Consider the following 23,247-nt stretch of genomic DNA (forward strand, 5'->3'; position numbering starts at 1 on the left):
AAACTACTACAGACAGTATTTAGAGGTGGGATTAACATGAACAGCCTAATGATAGCTCTAACGCTGTGAGTGAAATATTTTACTCTAGCACAAAAGTTAGAAACTACTACAGTCAGTATTTAGAGGTGGGATTAACATGAACAGCCTAATGATAGCTCTAACGTTGTGAGTGAAATATTTTACTCTAGCACAAAAGTTAGAAACTACTACAGACAGTATTTAGAGGTGGGATTAACATGAACAGCCTAATGATAGCTCTAACGCTGTGAGTGAAATATTTTACTCTAGCACAAAAGTTAGAAACTACTACAGTCAGTATTTAGAGGTGGGATTAACATGAACAGCCTAATGATAGCTCTAACGTTGTGAGTGAAATATTTTACTCTAGCACAAAAGTTAGAAACTACTACAGTCAGTATTTAGAGGTGGGATTAACATGAACATCCTAATGATAGCTCTAACATTGTGAGTGAAATATTTTACTCTAGCACAAAAGTTAGAAACTACTACGGTCAGTATTTATAGATGGATTATGATAAGCAGCCTGATGTTTGTTGTAACAGTGTAGTGAAATACTTTATTTTGCACAACAGTTAGAAACTACTACAGTCAGTATTTATAGATGGATTATGATAAGCAGCCTGATGTTTGTTGTAACAGTGTAGTGAAATACTTTATTTTGCACAACAGTTAGAAACTACTACAGTCAGTATTTATAGATGGATTATGATAAGCAGCCTGATGTTTGTTGTAACAGTGTAGTGAAATACTTTATTTTGCACAACAGTTAGAAACTACTACAGTCAGTATTTATAGATGGATTATGATAAGCAGCCTGATGTTTGTTGTAACAGTGTAGTGAAATACTTTATTTTGCACAACAGTTAGAAACTACTACAGTCAGTATTTATAGATGGATTATGATAAGCAGCCTGATGTTTGTTGTAACAGTGTAGTGAAATACTTTATTTTGCACAACAGTTAGAAACTACTACAGTCAGTATTTATAGATGGATTATGATAAGCAGCCTGATGTTTGTTGTAACAGTGTAGTGAAATACTTTATTTTGCACAACAGTTAGAAACTACTACAGTCAGTATTTATAGATGGATTATGATAAGCAGCCTGATGTTTGTTGTAACAGTGTAGTGAAATACTTTATTTTGCACAACAGTTAGAAACTACTACAGTCAGTATTTATAGATGGATTATGATAAGCAGCCTGATGTTTGTTGTAACAGTGTAGTGAAATACTTTATTTTGCACAACAGTTAGAAACTACTACAGTCAGTATTTATAGATGGATTATGATAAGCAGCCTGATGTTTGTTGTAACAGTGTAGTGAAATACTTTATTTTGCACAACAGTTAGAAACTACTACAGTCAGTATTTATAGATGGATTATGATAAGCAGCCTGATGTTTGTTGTAACAGTGTAGTGAAATACTTTATTTTGCACAACAGTTAGAAACTACTACAGTCAGTATTTATAGATGGATTATGATAAGCAGCCTGATGTTTGTTGTAACAGTGTAGTGAAATACTTTATTTTGCACAACAGTTAGAAACTACTATAGTCAAAATTCAGAGTCGTATTAACATTAGGACAAGCCAAGGCGTAAATGTGTTATGTGCCTTGCATTTTTAAATTTAACGTATGACGTATGGGGCTCCTCATTTAATTGAGACATTTTAATCTTTTTAACTTTGGCTTAATAAGTAGAGGAAATTACAAATTGTTATTATAAATCAATTCATAGTAACTAAACATGAACAAGAATGCAATATTAACTTCTTACCAATCTGCTGTGTTAATTCTGGTACGCTGCAGCACAAGTTCAAGGCTTGGGAAGTCAGCAGCTAAAACAATCGGTACAAATATCATGTCAAATAGTACAATACAAAAAATAATTATAGATACGTTTTAAAATATATACAACATTAAGTTTTGAAGGTATACTATGCATGAGAGACACGTTTTCTTTTTACAAATACATGAAAGCATTTATTTATCCAATAGTGGACTTCTTGCTTGAAACTGAGTTAATTTATCAATTTTTTGGATTTAAGTGACCCCAAAATCTGAAAATAGTTTCTCTGAATTCCAATCTTTGATACATAAAGATAGATAACAGAAAATATAATCAATCAAGAAGCTTTGTTCTCATGAAATACACAAGTGTACAATAGACATTGTCATGAACATAATAAACATGTATCAATCAATAATTTTATTGTAAGAATACAATTTTTACACTGCATGACTAGGTCCAGGTAACTTATGTTATGGCCTAACCATACTAAAACGTAGTGTAGCCTACATATAAACGATTACACACAGCTATACAAAAATTTCTTTCATTTATATAAATGCCTTCATTTTCAATTACTGCATCACATATTTCTATGATTGACACTTTAAACCTTTTCTCTCATGGCTCTCTACCGTACGTTTGACTGCGATGTTCAACCTTTTAAAATTCTTTAGATTAAATTCATTATCTTAACAGTTTAAATAAGGACGAAATGATTATCTTGGCTGAGGATTTCAACTTTGACTTGCTAGAAAACTCCCCTTATACTGACAGATACTTGAACTGTATAGTAGGTGCTGGTCTCAATTATTTGTATAGATAAACCAACAAGGGTAACAAAAACTAGAAAGTCATGCCTGGATCACGTATGTACAGAATGAGATAGCTGATCACTATAGCACTAGTCTTAGCATTACAGCTTCACAGATGATTATAGACTCTGCACTCTTGTCCACTGGAATGTGATTTTCAGAACGAAAATATGGTTATACACCACTTTTGTAAAACAGTAGATAAAGCGATTAATAATTCTAGGAAAACAATTAAAAAAATCATCTAGATTCAAGAGGCTTAAGCCTTGGATTACAAATTATATAATCAAATTAATAAGAGATAAATTGAGCAAAAAAATGGGAAAACAGACTATTGACCCTATATACCCAGAATATGGAGAAGATAAACTGTTAATCTAACACACGGTTGTACTAGTAGAAGTTTCATACCTTTAAGGTGGGTAGTTTATTAGATAGATATCTTTATTGATCTTTAAACATTTACATGCAATGGATCTCGTCACAATATGATGCAATTACAATTTGTAAGTTAGAACATATCAAGAATTGCATTAAAATATATATAGATTACATATAAACAATGGTAATCAATTGTGCAGTAAACTCATAGTTGAATCACAGGCATAGTACCGTTGAATCAAAGCAATAGTTAATAAGTTAAAAGTGTTTTTTTAAATATATATAGATTACATATAAACAATGGTAATCAATCGTGCAGTAAACTCATAGTTAAATCACAGGCATAGTACCGTTGAATCAAAGCAATAGTTAATAAGTTAAAAGTGTTTTTTTAAATATATATATAGATTACATATAAACAATGGTAATCAATCGTGCAGTAAACTCATAGTTAAATCACAGGCATAGTACCGTTGAATCAAAGCAACAGTTAATAAGTTAAAAGTGTTTTTTTTTAAATAAATATTAATATAAAAAGTTAAGTAGACTCATAACAATGTTAAAAATACAAAACACACAACCCAGAGCAAGACATTATTTTAACTTAACATGCAAACGTAACATACAATGGTAACATAGACAAAAAATTATCAAAAATAAGCTACAGTTTAGGTAAAAGTTAAAATACACATGTAACTTATAACTCCTCAAACATTAAAATGCTAGTGTCAGAACTGTAAAATTCATCGAGTATGTAAAAAGATCTTTCAATCAGCCAGTCATGCACGACTTTCTTAAATCGGTTTACACTGACATTCTGAGCACTTAAATGTAATTTGTTAAAAAGCGGTATACCAACAAACTCATAGGAAAACAAGATCTTACTCAATCTTGTGTATGGTCTATTAATTAAATCTCTATTTCTAATAATATAATTATGTACATGCTTGTTAAGCATGAAGCTGCTAAAATTTGTCTTAACATGCAAAAAAGCAAAAAGTATGTAAAGATTTACCACTGTTAATATTTTTAATTTTACAAATATAGGTCTGGGATCATTCCCATCTAAAATTCAAAAAATACCTGCATGATTCAACCAAAGTAGCTACGCCACTGGAGATAATTTAGACAAGAGCAGTTTATGATTTACACAGTCAAAAGCTTTGGATAAGTCACAAAAAATACCTGCTGTACTTGCATGATTCATCCAAAGCCCTCGAAGCACTATTGACAAAGGATGTAAGAACTAATTCAGTGTTTCTATATTTCCTAAAACCATACTGCTCATTATATATTAGTTTGTTTGTTTGCAAACATGTTGTTAATCCTAATAATTTATTGCTTTCTCGAAAATCTTTGAAATATTGCTCAATACGGAGATGGGTCTATAATTAGATATTTTAATAGGTGAATCTTTTTTAAATACAGGAATTACTTCCGATAATTTAAGTTTACTCTGAAAGTGTCCGTGATTAAATTATTGGTTTATTATACTGACTAAAATTGGACTTACTACTTTAACAGACAGTTTTAATATCTCTTAGTTTGCCGGTCCGCCCGCGCCTGCCTGCTCAGTCCTGTCGGCAAGTTCCTGCTTTGATTGTTAAGTTTATTTGTATCTATGCTGATTTAAAAATAACTTCGGTTTTTTATTTATTTTTGTTTATTTATATAAATACCCTCCTGAATACTGGCAATAAGGATACGCTTTATCGCTATTGAAATTTATCACAAGTGTGTGACCATGGTGTGTGGTAAGTGTCAGTTAAATACCACAGACGCCAAAGAGGTAGCCAAGTGTTCGATATGCAGTGTGGAGTTTCATGCTACTTGTTGCCGGATCCGAACCGTCGCTAAACTTTCGAAGATGTCCGCGAAGGCGCTAACTACGTGACGCTATGACGTTGACGGTACTTCCTCTACAAACAGTGACGATCCTATAATTATGGACTTGTTAAAAAACATTAAACAGGAGATGTCAGATGCCAGGAAGTCCAACAGTGAAAGTTTTGCATCTTTGGAAAAGACTATGATGTCTGTTCGCGATTCGTTAGAAGAAGTCAAGCTTAAACTCTCCAAAGTTGAGAAAGATAATTTGACGCTCAAAGAAGACTGTGGTTTGCTGAAAAAAGAAAACCAACGCTTGCCTGAGAATGTCAGCTAAAAACGGAGATCGACGAACTGCAACAGAGATCAAGATTGAACAATATTGAAATTAGGGGTGTGCCGGTAACAAAGGGAGAGGACATTTATGTCGTAGTCGAGTCGATTGCGAAGGCGATCGGAGTTGTGTTCACCAGGGGAGGAATCTCCATCGCTCACAGGCTCCCGGCTCCCAGAGACAGAAGATTTCACCCCAGCATCGTGGTCCAGTTTATCTCTTGATCTATTCATGGCGAATGGCTGATTGCCGCAAGAAAAAATCGCATTGAGACTACAAATTTAGCACCTTCACTTCCATGGGCGCTGGTGTTTATCAGTGAGCATCTGACCGCACACAACAAGGCCATCCTGGGGCGCGCCAAGGCGTTCGTTAAATTTGGGAAGCTGGCTTATGCTTGGTCCAGAGAGGGAAGGATCATGGTGAGGAAGACGGCTGATTCTCCAGCCCAGAGGGTCTCATCGTTTGAAGACATCGAGAGAGCGGCAGCATCACCATCACCATCACAGAACACACGGTCAACACACACCATCACCATCACAGAACACACGGTCAACACAAGAGATAAGGTGCGAAACTACACCAGGTGGTTCACCGGAGTGAGTTGTGTGAGTTAAATGGAGGGATTAAATAAACCATTAGTTCTACCAATTGTTATAAAAAAATTTTTGTTAAAGTTTCTTTATAATCCATTAGATAGACCTCCCTTGATTTATTATTATTTACTTTTTAATTTATTAAATTTCAATATAAATAACCATTTTAGGTTGAATTTTTACGGTTTTTTACATGTAAATGAATTAATTAAATTGAACTTGACTATTTTGGTTCTATTTCTATTGTATATGATGAGTATATTATTAGATGGTCTTTGGTAATTAATCAATGGAAGGGTTAAAACAACATGTAATCACCACAAACTGTATTTAAACCAAATTGTATTAACTTTAATCCAACTAAATTTTAACTTTAAGTGTTTTTATTTATCTGCTTTGCTAGAACTGGTAGTGTGTCAAATATCATTTAAACTATTTTACAGATTTCTGTTATAAATGATCTTTAATCGGTCTTTGGGAGTTTTAAGTTAAGTATTTAATTATGTATATGACGTACATATACAATATATACATATATACAATGACGTACATATAGCCAATGGCGCAGTGTAGTGGGTACGGCGGTTATCGCAAGATAACCAGATCAAGCAACGTCGAGCGTGGCTGCTGCTTGGACAGGTGACCGCTGAGCGATCCTGTCCTTGCAAGCGGCCCGCCTGCCCGGCCATTGGTGGTGGTTCGGAAGTCACCTTTAAGCCGTTGGTCCCCAGGTTAAGTGTTAGAGAGGGCTTCTTAGCCCTAACTTCGCCTGGTAAAATAAGACATTCTTTACTTTTTTTACTTTTTACTTTTACGTACAGGACTAGTTTCTGTATACATTATATTAAAGTCTGTATTGTATAATTTCTCGAAGTGTTGAACTTTATTTCATTGTAGTACATTAAAAGTACACCTTTATTTTACCCGTTTGAGTAGGTAAGTGGTTTTAGTTCTGAATTAAAAGCTTTATTTTAGCTATACTTTATTTGGATTAATGTAATTTAAATCAATGTATCAAATGTTATCGCAGTATAGGAGAAGTATTTTATTTATTTTATTTTACTTTTGGAACATTTGGAATAATTATGTTAGTAATAATCGAATCAGGATACTATAAATGGTTTAATCAGTGTGTACTTAAATATTGGTTAAATACGTTCATAAGTTGATTGTGTATACATACATAATGTATTAATATGTATAAATTTCATTTTCACTATGGTCTCGAGGCTGTTTGTTTCTTGTTGATAACTTCCTCCATGTTGTGAAGTCATTATTTGTATCCTTTATCTCTGTATTACAAGTCTTACTTAGTTATTATAACCACAATAATCTTAACTTATTAATCTGTATATTGTTAAGAAGTCACAGTATGTCAATGTGAGTAATTGGGAGGGTTTCAAGTGTGTAATAAAAGTACTTGTAAATCATAGACTCCTCTGAACTTTAAATTAATACCAAATTAAAATTAACAATTAACCATAATTAATTAAATACTTACCTATAATTTAAATTTGGTAATAAAGATTCAAGATCTTTATTCGTAAATGCAAAATACATTTTTACATTACATGTCAAAATACTAAAACTATATCTAACTTAACAAATCTCTTACACAGTAAAAACATTTATCAAGAAAGTGTGTCTTTAGTTTTTTTTTTTTTTTAATAAACGTAGATTTTGCTCATTTTTAATATTCAATGGCAATGCATTGAAAGCTTTAGCACCCAAGTGGTATGGACCCCTCTCAAATGCACTAGTACTATGTGCAGCCACAGACATCAGCTCTCTTGATCTGGTCGGATACTGATGGTAGTATCCATTGCTTACAAAAAGCTTTGGATTGCCCTTAACAAAAGAGCATAGCTCGTACCCCACCAGACCCGCCAGAGTAAGTATTTTTAATTCACCGAAAAGAGGTTTACAAGTTTCGAATCTCCTACGTCCTGAGATGATTCACAAACACCATTTCTGGAGGACAAATACTCTATTAAAATTTACTACACTGGATGGACCCCAGAACATTAACCCGTACCTCAAAATCGATTGAACGTGAGAAAAATATACTGTTCTTAGAAATATGTCCTTTTTTTAACATGTTACAGTAGTTCTAAAATCAAGTATTTCACACAATTGATTCCAATTAAATACGGTGTACGAAGTGTAAGGATGTTGGAGTTATGTACGTGTATGATTCTATATGATAATGAATACGTGTGTGTGTGCACGTGTTTGTATGTAAGACTGGGTGTGGTGTGTTGTGGATGGATGTATGCATGTAATTCTTAAATGTATAATCATTAAGACTATTAATGTAGTCAGAAATAGTTGAAAATAATTATTAAATATAGTGAGCGGGTAGTGCAGGTTTGGTGGAAGGAGTGTGCGGGATGAATGACTTTTTGAATGAAGCGATTGATGATTTTAGAGTAGTAAGTCCAGTAGTGTATGAGGATATTGGGGATTTTACTTTTTGGGCGAGAGACGTTGATGGTTCAGACAGCTGTGGTATAACAATTTTACATGCAAATATTAGGGAGTTATAACAGAAACATAGACGAACTTTTAATTATCTTACACAGTCTCGGTAATAAGTTTGATATTATTGTTTTAACAGAAACCTGGTTAGATGAAATTTGTAGTATGGCTGGGTATGATGTGATTATGAACAAACGAAAGAGGAACCAGAATTATGGCGTAATGGTGTGTGTCAATAAATGTTTCCGAGTAGAGTATGAGGAGGTATGTATGCATGGGTCCACAAGTATCAGAGTGGATATGTCGGTTAGCGGTGACCGGCTCAGTTTGCTCGCGGTGTATCGCAGCCTATCCTCAGATAATGATCTTGATTTATCCATTAATGACCTTGAATTTTATAGCAGCAATAGACCCAGGGGCCGAATACACTGGCTAATTGGTGACGTCAATTGCTGCATTTTGCAGGAAAATCTAAGTTTGTTATCACAACATTATCTTGATGTATTGTACGGCACCGGCTTTGTTAGTTGTATAAATATTCCAACTAGAGTTACGGCAAATTCATCTACCTGCATCGACCACATTTTTGTTGATATAAAGAACACAGATCGCATGACAGATCATTATCTAATCGTTACTAAGCTTTGAACAGAAGTACCTATTGTAAATAATATAAATAACAACAATATTGACAAATTTGATAAAGATTTTGTCTGTAGATGCATTTCTGAGCAGAATTGGAACTTAGTAACGGGTTTAGATGACGTAAATTCAAGTTGTAATGTTCTTGTGGAAATACTTCAGACCATAATGGAAAAATTAAAAAAAGTCTCAATTTTGTTCGGCTAGGGAACGATAAATTAAGCCTTGGATCACAAATAGTTTAGATCAAATCGATTAGATTTAGAGATAAATTAAGTCAACGTTGCAAAAGAGAACCATTCAATACAGTGCTACTTAAAAACTTCAAAAACTATAGAAATATCTTAAATAAAACAATTAAAAATGCAAAGTGCCAATACTACAGGAGGAATATCTGTAAAGCGGGAAACAATAGCAAGTTACTGTGGAAAAACATTGGAGAAATTACAGGCACTGTGACTAAAAAAGACCATTTTCCGATTGAACAATTTTTATCGAACAAGAATAATATTTTGAACTCAGACATTATCAATGTGGCGAATACTTTTAATGAGTATTATGTAGGAGTGGGAGCTAATCTGGCCGGCGCTGTCCCTCCTGTGGCCGAGTGTGTAGTGGACAACGACATGCACAGGGTGGACTCTGTATTTCAGCTGGAACCCGTCACTTAGCAGGATATTGTAAAAGTAGTACAAGACATGCGAGGTGAGTCTGTCCCCGGGCTGGACGACCTACCAGTTTGGTCTATAAAAGAAAATATCCAAGTTCTTAAATTTTCACTTTCACATGTAATAAATAGTTTTAGACAAGGTATTTATCCGATCGCGTTTAAAAGTGGAAAAATCATCCCTATATACAAAGGAGGTCCGAAAATTCATTGCATTAGTTTCAGGCCTATCACTCTTGCAAGTGTCCTCGCCAAGATTTTAGAAAAGTGTGTTAGAAAACAATTTTCAAAATTACGGTATTAATCATGGATTTTTGTATGGAAACCAATTTGGCTTTCGGAATGATAAAAACCTGAACGATAACTTATTTTCATTTACAAAAGAAACTCATGATCCAGTTGGGCGTAATAAGAAAGTACTAATAGTTTTCATAGATCTAGCCAAATCTTTTGACACAGTCAATAGAGTTACTAGTAAAAAAACTAGTTTGTATAGGTGTTAGAGGTGTTGGAATGGTTTAAAAATTATCTAAGCGAGAGATATCAGGTTGTCTCAATTTTAGGCAGTCATAGTTTAACAAAACAGGTCGAATATGGTGTTATTCAAGGTAGTACATTAAGACCACTTTTGTTTCTAATTTATATAAACAATTTTGATAAAATTAACCTTCTAGGTGGCCAGATCTTTCTATATGCAGATGACACAGCCTTGTTGTTCGAGGGATCCAGCTGGGGGAAGCATATGGAGCGGCGGAGCGGGGGCTGCGTACTGTCAAGCAATGGTTTGACCAAAATCAGCTCACAGTAAATTTACATAAAACCAAATGTATGGCAATATCACTGAGAGCTGACGGAGATCCTGTGAACCTTACTCTGAAACTCCATACTTGTGCAGGCCAGAATGATTGTGGCTGCGAAACTGTTGAAAGAGTGTCAGATTACAAGTACCTCTGTGTCATATTTGATAGTAGACTTAAGTGGACAGCTCATGTGCAATTGTTAAAGAACAGAATGAGAAAGTTTATTTATATATTTTTCGTTCTTCATAAAATATTAACGCCAGCTTTGATGAAAACAGTTTATCACGCATATGTACAATCATTATTACAATTTGGTATCATTGCTTGGGGCGGAGCATATACAACTATTCTTCTACCATTACATACTTCACAGAAAGCCATTATGAAAGCGGCATTACAAAAACCAACTAGTTACTCATCTGAATTATTATTTAATTAGTTCAAGGTTTCTAATATAACTCAGTTATATGCAAGAACAATTATCTTTATATATTTTTAAAAATCTAGAAAATATTTTCAAAAAAAACTAACCACCCTTACGTTACAAGAACACAGATTAACTCGGGTATTACAACACCAAGAATCAATAAATCTATAAATTTTATAGACACTTATTATATAGCTAGTATTGTTTTCTCAAAATTACCCCACCAAATGAAAACTCCCGGTCCATGCAGTTACTATTCATATAAGAAAATAGTTAATAATTGGCTAGTAGAATTAGGTAGAACAGGGATAGATAATCTCTTTAAGTCCACTTACAGGGCAACCTAAATGCCGGGGTACTTACGTATCTCGGTTTGTGCGTGGATGTGTGTGCCTGTTTGCGTGCGTGTGCTCGCGCTTGGGTGTGTGTTGGCATGTGTGAGATAGAAAGGATGGGTGTATCTCGCAAATTAGGTGGTACTAGGTAAACCTTGTGATTGTGTCTGTTTATGAAATCAATCATGCGTGGAATGTTTGCTATTTGGAAATGAGTTACGCAGGGCAAACTATTTATGCCCTTAATGGATTATAATTTTAATACATATTTGTACCTTGCTATAGTTAGAGCCACAGTCTGTGCAGCCAGATATATTGCTTTGTTATTTCCACTTGAATTTTAAATATATCACAGTTAACTGAATGTGGACTGACTGGACTCGATTCTTGCGCACAGGTTACGACCAATGCGAGGATCTCATTTCTATGCTTAGTTACTACCTGTGTTGTTTATGGCTGGAAATAAATGTATTTCTTTCTTTCTTTCAATAGTGATATAGGAATACCATCCCAACCACATGCCCTACTGTTATTTAAACTAAGAATGATTTTTTCTACTTCATCTACTGTTACAAACTGAAACAAATTTAACTCTGGTGATGGGTGATGGACCACTTACTCTAATATTAGCATTGTTTACTGTTATTTAAACTAAGAATGATTTTTTTCTACTCCATCTACTGTTACAAACTGAAACAAATTTTAACTCTGGTGATGGGTGATGGACCACTTACTCTAATATTAGCATTGTTTACTGTTATTTAAACTAAGAATGATTTTTTCTACTTCATCTACTGTTACAAACTGAAACAAATTTAACTCTGGTGATGGGTGATGGACCACTTACTCTAATATTAGCATTGTTTACTGTTATTTAAACTAAGAATGATTTTTTCTACTTCATCTACTGTTACAAACTGAAACAAATTTAACTCTGGTGATGGGTGATGGACTCACTTAATCTAATATTAGCATTGTTTACTGTTATTTAAACTAAGAATGATTTTTTCTACTTCATCTACTGTTACAAACTGAAACAAATTTAACTCTGGTGATGTGTGATGGACCACTTACTCTAATATTAGCATTGTTTACTGTTATTTAAACTAAGAATGATTTTTTCTACTTCATCTACTGTTACAAACTGAAACAAATTTAACTCTGGTGATGGGTGATGGACCACTTACTCTAATATTAGCATTGTTTACTGTTATTTAAACTAAGAATGATTTTTTTCTACTTCATCTACTGTTACAAACTGAAACAAATTTAACTCTGGTGATGGGTGATGGACCACTTACTCTAATATTAGCATTGTTTACTGTTATTTAAACTAAGAATGATTTTTTCTACTTCATCTACTGTTACAAACTGAAACAAATTTAACTCTGGTGATGGGTGATGGACCACTTACTCTAAATATTAGCATTGTTTACTGTTATTTAAACTAAGAATGATTTTTTTCTACTTCATCTACTGTTACAAACTGAAACAAATTTAACTCTGGTGATGGGTGATGGAACCACTTACTCTAATATTAGCATTGTTTACTGTTATTTAAACTAAGAATGATTTTTTCTACTTCATCTACTGTTACAAACTGAAACAAATTTAACTCTGGTGATGGGTGATGGACCACTTACTCTAATATTAGCATTGTTTACTGTTATTTAAACTAAGAATGATTTTTTCTACTTCATCTACTGTTACAAACTGAAAACAAATTTAACTCTGGTGATGTGTGATGGACCACTTACTCTAATATTAGCATTGTTTACTGTTATTTAAACTAAGAATGATTTTTTCTACTTCATCTACTGTTACAAACTGAAACAAATTTAACTCTGGTGATGGGTGATGGACCACTTACTCTAATATTAGCATTGTTTACTGTTATTTAAACTAAGAATGATTTTTTTCTACTTCATCTACTGTTACAAACTGAAACAAATTTAACTCTGGTGATGGGTGATGGACCACTTACTCTAATATTAGCATTGTTTACTGTTATTTAAACTAAGAAATGATTTTTTCTACTTCATCTACTGTTACAAACTGAAACAAATTTAACTCTGGTGATGGGTGATGGACCACTTACTCTAATATTAGCATTGTTTTTCATTACAACTTTGCGTATGTTCAATTCATCCCACAAGACAACACTAACAAAGTGAGTATTAAAATGATTAAAAAGTTTTTGAGGGTGACTGAGGAGTAAAATATAATACACTCTACATATATATATATAAACCCGGCAAGTGAGAGATCCGGGTTCGACTCCCGGCGGAGCAAGTACTTTTTGCGATTCAATGTTTATTGAAATTATATATATATATATATATTATATATATATATATATATAATATATATATATATATATAGAGGTATAACTAGGTGTATATCTCTTTTATTTTATTTCTTTAATCTTTTTTTTTAATCCAAAACATTCAAAAATCTGTTTGGTAAGTGTACAATAATATTGTAAACCTGAATTTGTCTTTTATTTTCTCCAAATTCACAATTAATTGTATACATCTTTATTTTCTAGTGTAGCTAATTTCTTGTATTCTTTAATTGCAAATTCTCCAATAGCATTTCAACTCTTTCAAGAGCTCCATTTAATAAGAAAAAAGTAATTGTTTTTCTCAGGTAACACATCTTAGTAATTTTATAATAACAAAGGTTCAGAAGGAGAAAGGTTCATTCATTTGAAATAGTAAAGAATGCAAAAAAGTTTGAGCACATCAGCTGCAATAGTCCATTAAGCTACAGTATTTAGAAAATATTAAAACATGACCAAAACTGCCTTTTTGTGGATTTTTAAAAGATTTTCACTCAAAAAACCAAAATGGCCGAAGAACGTAAAATTTGGCATTTTAATTAGTCTTGGTAGATACAACTTCCATACAAAAATTCAACGAAATCTGAGAGGTCAAGGTCCAAAATTACTTTTTTCATTGGTTGATTTGACTTGTAATAACCCAGCAACTTCCCATGATATATGAAAATCCATGTCCTTATTTACTTAGGGAGTCTGGAACGTACTACCACAACACTATAGCAAGTTCCACTGTATATGAATATCTATGTATTTATTTACATAGGGATCCAGACCTTATTACCACAGTACTATAGCAACTGCTGCAGTATTAAAATTACTACCATAATACTACTTACTAATACTGCTCTAGCGTCTGCACAGTATATGAATATTAATGTATTTTTTACTTCAGAATCTGCAATTGAGCACTAGCATGTACCATAGTACATGAATATCTATGTAGATACATATTACATATATGTAGATATATATAATCTATTATAGATATTTGTCAAATAATTTAAAAATTATTTTCCATTACAATAATTAATTGTAATTATTTACTTAGCCACTTCATACTATTTGTCAAAATTTCAACTTAATATATGAAAAATAAATGTATAGGATATTTTTTTCTTCCAGGAGAAAGAGACGGTAGTCCCTGCATGTAGTCCTAAGAGGACCTTAGCGTCACCCATACTTACGTTTGTGCCCTCAAAGTCAGAGACTTTTACAGATGCCAATCAAATTTGAGGGCTCCTGTTTTATGTCCTTTGGGCTGAGAAGATATTCCCCTAGGAATATCTTCCTACTTTAGATATGGCAGGACAGTGTAACCTTATGTGTTCCGCTGATTCTTCTGCTTCTCTGCAGAGTCTGCATTCATCAGTCTGACTAAGACCCACCTTCATCAGATGTTTTCTAAGGGAGCCACGTCCTGCCAGCATCCCTACTATCAATCTTATATCCTTCTTACTTTGTTCTAGGAGAGATGCCCACACTTAAGCATAAGGAGAGATAAACACTTTTGATTTTCCTTATCCTGAAGCCCTAATCCAGTTATTGGATCTAATCCTCTTTTCCAAATCTTTTATGAGAGCTTTGCTGTAGCAGAAGGCAACTCCACAGCTTGATTCAAGCCCTACCATAAGGGATTCTATACCTATTTTGGCAAGGATATCTGCTTTTTCGTTTCCATGAATGTCCTCATGGCCAGGCACCCAACAGAGAGTTATTCTGTTTTTCTTCGCCAGTTCTACCAGAGCATTCTTGCATTCCCAAATTGCTTTTGAGTTAAATGAACAGGCGTCAAGTGTCTTTAGAGCAGCCTGGCTGTCACAGAGGAAACTATTGCAAAAATGCTCAGACCTCTAAATTTTCTTCAACTTTGTTGGTGTTGTTTATCCCCTCCAGATCCTTTCTACTCCTCCTTGGATTGTTATCCTTACCCACCCAGAAACACTGATTCATTCTGTCTGCTAGATTGTTGGACTATTCAAGATACAACCTAAAATTTTTAAACCAATTAGATATTGTGCAATTATGGATCATGATCACCAAAAAATTCTTTCCGGGAAATAAAAACATACTATTTTACGAAATTGATAAAAGTGGTTTGTGATCGTTATAGCTGCTTGGCTAAAGTAAATTGCAAACACAGATAACATGGTCAGTTTAAATATGATAAAGGGCTGTAACTTCTCTTCAAAATAGAGCGCGAGTATTGATCCTGCAGAAACTAGCCATACGGATTCTAGTGGACCTAGCAACCATTGGGAACCTGCTGCAACTCTATTATACATTTCAAGATCAAGAAAGTGATCAGTCTGTTACATACAAGGGGTAATTATGTACTATGCTTACCAACAAGAACCTCCACGCAACAACAACATTCATAACTACAATATCAGACATGCTATCTCTTTTGTGACCCTTTGTGAATCCTCAAACAGAGACTTACACTGTATGAAAAATAACCAATCTAAATTGGCTGCAAGCTTTACAATCACCTTCCGGAAAACATTAGAAGAATATAAGGACAAGGCTTGAAGACAGAACTGGGTAAATAGCTGACAGATCAGCCCTTCTACAGCCTACCAGAGTTCTTTAAATAACCTTGAATTACCTTTGGACTTCTTTAGGTTCTTCCAGCATGCAGTTTTTTAGTTGGGCTAAATATTCCACTCGAAATCTTTTTCTTAGATCTTGAATTGACTTTAGCTATTTCAGTTTTCTTTCAAATAAAGAAGAATCCAGAACAAATATTGTAAAGTGGCTAAAGTAAACAATTACACATTGATATTTCTGATTACACAAACTACCAAACAATAACGAACAAAATGTCGAACCGAACTACGTTTAAACATGTATTTAAAATTATAGTATAGTTCAGCTAGGCCTATGTATTTATAAACAATTAAGTAAGAATTTAATTAAGGCTATGAATAAAAATATATCCAGGTCTATGTGTACTTATTTAAATGTAAAAAAATAAAGCAGTTTAACATTTAGTTACTTTTAATTATTTTGAAGAATAAATGCATCTGACAGTTTTTGACACAAATAATGCTTGTTCATCACCATTGTACTTACCAGCATTATTCAAATACCATACAAATAATGATTTTACTTCAATGTTTGAATTAATTTTTTTTACAATACTGTAATACAATACATTAAATACAGCTACCAATAATTAATTTAAATAATTATAATTTTGAATTTTTAATTCAATAGCATTTCTAACTGATAATTTGGATCCCTGATTCGATTATGGTGGTGGACCCTTATTATAACTGCAGCCAACTTAACAATGCTAAAGAGAAAAGAAGTCTGCAAAAACACATTCAAATGCTCCAACTCAGTCTGATCTAGCCTAATACATGTCACCAGCACAACCAATGTCACCACCACAGGTCCCCCAGTAGCTAGTCTCATATCCTCGCCCAGAAACATGCAGGGCCCCAGTACTTCAAAATATCATATGGGAGAGCATTCCAAAAGTGGACAGTCATTACATTATTACAATTTTTTTAGCTATGAATTAGAATTGATAGAGTAGTGGAGTAGTAAAATAAAGCAAACACCTAAATATGATCCAAAACATTCTTGAATGCCTTATAACCCTATTCAAATAAAAATATTTTAATTCTATAAAACAAAAAATACTTACAGCAACCCAATGATGTAATTGAAACTTAGCAGATTTGTAAATAATATGATACAGTTTCTCATTATATTCTAACTTAACATGCAGTCATCAACAGGCATGATTTTATATTACAAGACGTATATCATGAGTTCAAGTGAAGAAGAAAACTGTTTTAGAGTGAAATTTTAGAAAAATTAAATTCTGAACATTTTCAAAACTACTATATTTTGACTGCACAGTAATCCTTCTAAAGTCTGTAACTTAATTCACACTAAAACCACCACTCACCACAACCCACAACATCACACACACTCGAAAAAGTGTTTTATTTTTTTTGACGTTTTGAGTATTTAGTTTGACACAGATGATGTAAATTGGAGAGCTGCGCTCAGGCCACAGTCATAAATAAAAATTATACCTATTAGCTACAGTCTAAGATTAAAACAAATCAAAATCAGAAGGAATAAGCATTTTCAACAATTTAAATTTAAATAAACAGACTTGTGTAAAACCAAGTCCAAAATGAATATATGTATGTTACTTTTATCTACTTATCCTCAAACACACATAAATATGTATAAAAACGTTTGATATAGACTTAATTTCTTCATCTTTGACTGAAAATATTGTCAAATTGGAATGTGTCAGCATTTAAATATTATATAAGTGTAATATAAAATATAAGTTAAATATATATATATATATATATATAATATATATATATATATATATATATATATATATATATATATATATACTATATATATATATATATATATATATATATATATATATATATATATATACATATTAACATGCCAATTCTAGACCACTTTTGTGTGCGACAGAAAATCAATGTAAAATACTGTTCAATGTATCATAAATGAATCTGAGAAATCAAATGGGAAATCACGAATGAAAATAACCGAATTTATAGCTGCTTCTACTTTCTTAAGCTGTCTATTGGAAACTTAGTCAAATCTGAATGAAAAATCTTTATTTTACAAAGTTAATTGTAACACATTATTTATCTTTTATTGTCTTCTTTCCAGTAATAATCAAGTGTAATATATAATTATTATTCCAATTCTTTTAATCTTTATTTCATCCAAAAATCTGTTCGGCAAGTGTACTTTACAATCTTCCAATTCTGCAATGATTGTAAACCCGAATTTATCTTTAATTTTCTCCAAATTCAAAATTCTATATTTCTTATTTTCTTCCAATTCCATTATTTTTTTATATTCTTTGAACTTTAAATCACTAACCTCATTTAATTCTTTTAGTAGCTCCATTTATAAAGTAAAATGTCTTAACTAAGAATTTGAAAAGTTTGTCTATTTAGTCAAATATCTTTTTATTTAAGAAACATTATCAACTTTTAAGCTAAACATTCGCAATAATTATAGATAATTCAGTAGGTTTTGAGGCTAAAATCACGGTTTTTTAATTTACATACGTTTCTAGTACTTGTATTCTCGTGTTTACCACAAGAACATTTTTAAACCTCATTTAGAGCCAAATGATTAAAATCCATAAGGGTGAAATCATCCCCTATTTCTTAATATTCATAAAAAATATCAAAAAAATGTAAGACATCAAAAACAAGCGAGTTCTTCTTAAAATTCCATGAAAATAACAAAATTGTCAAAATCTACCCCAATCAATCCCTTACCTTAAAACTCTTATATCTCATGAACTATTGATGAAATTTTTGAACATTTTTTTGATGACATTCTGTACTTATGACCAGTTGAATATTAAAGTTTTTTTTTAAGTCATCTCTTTCGGTCCAAACCAGAAGAAATCCTTAGCACTTCGATCCTTGTTTTGTGTAATTGTCCTTCCACTCCTCAGTCCAGTGGCCTTGGAATATTTTTTTTCCTAATATCAATTCCTATTTTTCAAAAAAGTTTTGTATAATTTAAAATCAATACTTTTATCAATGTCTTTAACAATTCTGTAAAGTTTTAAAATTATCCGATGAATAATATAGAAAATAAAACTTAGAAATTCCCCTAATTTTTCTATATTATACATATTTGGGTGATCTGAAATTTGATTCTATTCAGCCCACTTCAATAAATAATTCAGTTCATTGTTGTAAAGTTGTATGTTCTTCAAATGAATCATTGGAGTTGTAATGTCTATCATAGTTTTTTATAGAATTTCTTTTTTACAAAACGAGCATGACATCTTTCCGCTGCATTTATTAAGGAAAAAATTTATATGTACAGAGATTCACTATTTAGTAAATATCTTTTTATTTAAGAAAAATTATTTACTAAATTCATTTTATTCTCTTTCATTCATTCTAAAACTTCTAAAATATACTCTTTCGCTGCTCGATTTATTCCGTAATAATCTTTATAATCATACACGTAATAGCCCAAAATGGCTGTATAATAAAGTGAAATCACTTCTATTTATCTCAGTTGTTGAAATATAAACATAAACATTTGCGCTGAAAAATTTATATCTCGGCAGATGTAATTCCATAATCCCTCTTGCCATTTAAAATAAAAATATATTAAATGGATGAAGTGTATATAGTACATTTAGAGAAAAGGATTAATGTATATTAAGTTGAAAAGAATTGGGTCTATTCAAAATAAGTTGTTGTTTATCTTTAGTTACACGCAACTACGTTTTATAATTTATAATGCGCTAACTTCGCATTATAGATTATAAAACATGCTTTCTATTAAATATAATATACTCTCTAACTTGAGTTATGAAAAACTAATTGAAATCAAATAAGATAATTTTTAAATTAAATTTTCTTTATAATAAATAAAGGAGTTCTTGAAAGAGTTAAACGAGGTTAGTGAATTCAAGTTTAAAAAATACAAGAAGATAAATGAATTAAAGATAAATGAGAAATAACGAATTTGGAAAGATTTAAAGATAAATTTTGGATTAACAATAATTGAAGAATTGGAAGATTTCAAAGTACATTTGCCAAATAGAGTTTTGAATATATTGGACGAAAAAAAGATAAAAGAAATGAACAAAATAGATAACTTGCATTTAATAATTTGTTGGAACAAAAAAATTTAAAGAAAAAGAATGTAGTATGGTTAATATTATAGAATTTTTCATTAAAGATTTTTCATAAAACAGCTAAAGAATATTGAAAGCAAACTTTATGCATAAACATTTAAGGAACATTTGAGTATTTTCGTTGTAGAACAAAATTTACCACTCAAGTATTGCCAACATAAATTCCATGGAAATTTACACACTCTATTTCAATGCTGTATGTTAACACATTGTCCTGAAAAGTGCTTGAATACAGTGTTCACAGTTATTATTAGAATTTATGTAAATGTTTTATAAATGGTTTTCTTCTCATATCTATTGTTAGGATTGTATTGGAATTGTTTTTAACTTGATTTTCAATTTGTCCATACAGCTCTTAGCATCTCCAAATTACTATCTACTCACAAGTATTATTTATTATAATATATGTAACACTTTTATATGTCGGTGTCAATATATGAAACTTTGGACAAGTAATATCATAATTCAAGAATATTATTTGATTATGGATATAGTAATCATCGATTTATTTAATGTTAATTAAAATAGTTTATCAATTATATAACTTTGCAAATTTAAGATACTAATATTTTGTCGACATTTCAAAATAAAGAACCGATTAATACAGTAACCGAGTAATAAATTTATTCCGATAGTATTTCTATCACGAAACTAAGATCATCTCATATATTGATGACGTCAGCAGGTACAACTCTCTTGACCATGAGATTAGCCGAGTTGTTTCCAGGTCCCGGACTATCAAAAATAGCCTTATCGCCGTCCTTCCATTCCCAGTAGAGGATCTCATGCAGCGTCTGGAAGCCCATATTTTCTGCGATGTACTGGCTGATCGCTCCTGTAAATACACCCATGGCGGCCGACAGCCTAAACTGGCTTGTTTGTTCGAGTCCAGTCCGCAACAGGGCTTTGCCGATACCTGCCAACAGGGAAATAAATAGTCTCATAAACTGGAGATTTCACATACGAAAAATCCAACAAAACAATCTATAAGTAAATAATCAAACCACCTAAGAATGAAAATATTCTCACATAGGTACTGAGGCCTGTGCTTGAGAATGAAGAAGTCTACTAGTTTAATCTATTAGCCTGAAATTGTATTTAGTTCAAATTTATTGATGCGATTTTGTGCCTTCCTAAATACAGTCGACTAAAAAGATTAAGGCTTAAAAGACATTTAATACATGGTCACTTTCAGAGTAAATTTTGATGATACACAAAGAAAAATTGGGCATACATGACAAAGAAGGTAGTGTTGCAACTCGACAATGTATTCCAGCACAATTTATAAAAAATGGTAGTTTAAGATTGTAAAAAATACATTATTATGAAACGAATAAATATATACGATATCTATTCATTTTAGGCACCGCTTAACCACAATATTTTACTGTTAAATGGATGAAAAAATGCAACAACACTTCCAAGCCAAACTCAATAATAATAGTTCTCATATAGACAATATGTTCAAATTATTTTCCTAGTAGCAGGCACATAATCTATTAGTACCGCGAGCGAACGAATCCCTGCCTCACAGCAGAATTATTACAGTACCCAGGTTGAGCGACCACCGCCCGTCCCACACCACGCATGTACTCGGCTACACTTCCGCCCTCTGATCTTGCCTACATGGATGCTCTCATAGATTTTTATTAACCACATTATCATTGTAAAAAGAATTAAATTTTTATAAAGAACAATTTGGTCTACGTATATGATATCCAAACTGTAATCTATGTTTAGTAGTGTAGTTATGTTTGAAGCGCTATATAGATAAATTCTTTGTATTTTTGTATGTACATTAATAGACATTTTATAAATGCTCATGAAATACCTGTTTGTGTGACCGTAAGCCGGTCTATTACAGCGGACGACACGCCTCCTCATGCGAGAATACCATACTGCAGAACTGACTGCACGTGGCCAAAATAAACTGATATACTGCGATTCAATACCCTGCTAAACTGATTAAAAAGCAAATAACAATTTTATAATTTTTTATTGTCGTACTGAATATGAGGTAACCAATTCAATATACTATTACAAATTATTCCCAGATAGTTTGTATTGGTCCATATGACGAATGATACCACAACCGCAGGAGTGCTGGTATGAGGCATCGCAATCAATTCTAGAAACAAATATATTTCGTTTTTGTTAACTTAATCATAGAGTATTATGATCAATCCACTCTTTTTAGTTTTGACAAATCTAAGAAAATCTTGCTCATACGGCTCCTCCGACGCATATCAGATGATACCACAACAGTGTCTTCAGAAAAAAAAAAAAAACAAAAACCAAAAACACAAAAACAAAAACTTATATATATATATGTATGTATATATATATATATATATCAGAAAAAAACTCTAATGTATAATAAGATAAACCAAAGTGGGTTGTATGGAATTTGAATTGTATGTGAAATTGAGAATACACTTAAAAAATTACAAAATAACGTATAATAATTAAAATAATTGTACAAGTCGTGAGTCTTGTAAGTCGTAATCGTGAGTAAGGTTGTTGGATCTGTGACAAGTTACTTATTTGCTGAAAAGTTACAGTTGTTTCATAAATTTTTACTTGACGAAAATATGTGACCGTCTTCTAGAATAAATCTGTTGATAAATAATAATATTTTTTTATTGTGTCAACAATAAAAATTATAAAAAAATGCATACAATCGTCAAGTATTAAATTATTTAGAAATAATGTATAATCTATTTTAAATTGCCCCCATTTCAGATACCCGTTCATACACAGTCCCACATATTCATACGTGACCTAAGACATCATACTTACAGCATAACATACGTTTGTAAAATCTTCTAAATTTTACTACCTCAGAAATAGAGGATGATCCAATTACTTTACATTTCCATTCCCAAGCGGGCTCATTCATTCACTAAACTCTGTCACTGCAGGTATAACTAAACTCGCTCGACACCAAAAAGTGTCTCAACATCTAGCTTTTAAATATTTTTGTTGGTTTCATTAAAATTTTTGATTTCATCAGGGAGCTTGTTTGATCAGCTCTTAACACCAACCTCGAGATGGCAAACGTTTTTCGATATGCGGCTGTTTTCTGTGCGGATGTAAA

The 23,247-nt window shown here is 32.1% G+C and overlaps 1 protein-coding gene across 1 annotated transcript in view; it reads right to left on the reverse strand.

Annotated features, from left to right (window-relative positions):
- Window positions 1–17,248, reverse strand: part of LOC124371118 (ras-associated and pleckstrin homology domains-containing protein 1-like) — an 88,143-nt gene extending 70,895 nt beyond the window's left edge. Inside the window, exons 1-2 of the mRNA XM_046829431.1 lie at window positions 17,109–17,248; window positions 1,802–1,862 (exon numbers count right to left, since the gene is read on the reverse strand). The gene's annotated coding sequence lies outside the window, so the exon portion shown is untranslated. The remainder of the gene's footprint in view (window positions 1–1,801; window positions 1,863–17,108) is intronic.
- Between the last annotated feature and the right edge of the window lie 5,999 nt (window positions 17,249–23,247).

The sequence above is a fragment of the Homalodisca vitripennis genome, unplaced genomic scaffold, assembly GCF_021130785.1.
Source record: "Homalodisca vitripennis isolate AUS2020 unplaced genomic scaffold, UT_GWSS_2.1 ScUCBcl_962;HRSCAF=3961, whole genome shotgun sequence".
NCBI lineage: Eukaryota > Metazoa > Arthropoda > Insecta > Hemiptera > Cicadellidae > Homalodisca > Homalodisca vitripennis.